Source organism: Lepus europaeus, chromosome 6, assembly GCF_033115175.1.
Source record: "Lepus europaeus isolate LE1 chromosome 6, mLepTim1.pri, whole genome shotgun sequence".
In the NCBI taxonomy this organism is placed as follows: domain Eukaryota; kingdom Metazoa; phylum Chordata; class Mammalia; order Lagomorpha; family Leporidae; genus Lepus; species Lepus europaeus.
This window is the reverse complement of record NC_084832.1, coordinates 62,571,770-62,572,760: the sequence shown is the minus strand read 5'-3', so window position 1 is coordinate 62,572,760 and position 991 is coordinate 62,571,770. Positions and strand designations below refer to the sequence as shown.

The 991-nt window shown below is 52.1% G+C and overlaps 1 non-coding gene across 1 annotated transcript; it reads left to right on the top strand.

Annotated features, from left to right (window-relative positions):
* The first annotated feature begins 392 nt into the window (after nucleotides 1–392).
* On the top strand, nucleotides 393–507 carry LOC133762654 (small nucleolar RNA SNORA68). Its single transcript, XR_009866323.1, has one exon. It is a non-coding gene; the product is annotated as a small nucleolar RNA SNORA68 (small nucleolar RNA).
* The last annotated feature ends 484 nt before the right edge of the window (nucleotides 508–991 follow it).

The following is a 991-nucleotide window of genomic DNA, read 5'->3' as shown; positions in this document are numbered from 1 at the left end:
TGCAGGGGCCATCGCCGCGGCATAGCACATAAAGCCGCCTCCTGCAGTGCCAGCATCCCATATGGGCACCGGTTTGAGTCCTGACAGCTCCACTTCCAATGCAGCTCTCTGCTATGGCCTAGGAAAGCAGTAGAAGATGGCCCAAGTCCTTGGGCCCCTGCGTCCATGTGGGAGACCAGGAGAATCTCCTGGCTCCTGGTTTCAGATCAATGCAGCTCCAGCTATTGTGGCCATCTGGGGAGTGAACAGCAAATGGAAGACCTCTCTCTCTCTCTGCCTTTGCTTTTCTGTAACTCTGCCTTTCAAATAAATAAATAAATCTGAAAGAAAGAGAGAGAGAGAGAGAGAGAGAGAGAGAGAGAGAGAGAGAGAGAGAGAGAAAGACGCGCACCCAAATCTCAGAGCCGCCGCACGCTGTGGCCGCAGCTCCAAGCACAACAGCGGGGGCCTCGTCACCTCCGGGGAGCTGCGGGTGCCCCTGGGAGTGAATGTGGAGGCCGCACACACGCGGACAGGGTGGGGGGTCCTCCTGGGTACCCCGGGTCCCCGGGCCGAGCCCGCGCCTCACCCCACCCCACGCCCCTGCAGAAAAGTAAAAACAAGAAAGAAAGAAAGAAAGAAAGAAAGAAAGAAAGAAAGAAAGAAAGAAAGAAAGAAAGAAAGAAAGGAAGGAAGGAAGGAAGGAAGGAAGGAAGGAAGAAAGGAAGAAAGGAAGAAAGAAAATGGAGCAGCTGGGACTCAAATTGGTGCCCCATATGGGATGTCACTCAGCATCTTAACAGGCTGTGCCACAATGCTGGTCCCCTCCCCCCATCCCTTTTCTGTTGCTGTGAGTTTAGCAGAATATCTGAGCTGAGTAGTTTATAAAATAAATACATTTCTTTAGCTCATAGTTCTGGAGGCTGGAAGTTCAAGACTGGGTACCTGTATCTGGCAAGGACCCTGTGGAGCTTCTACTCATGATGATAGGAAAGGCGAAAGAGACAACATG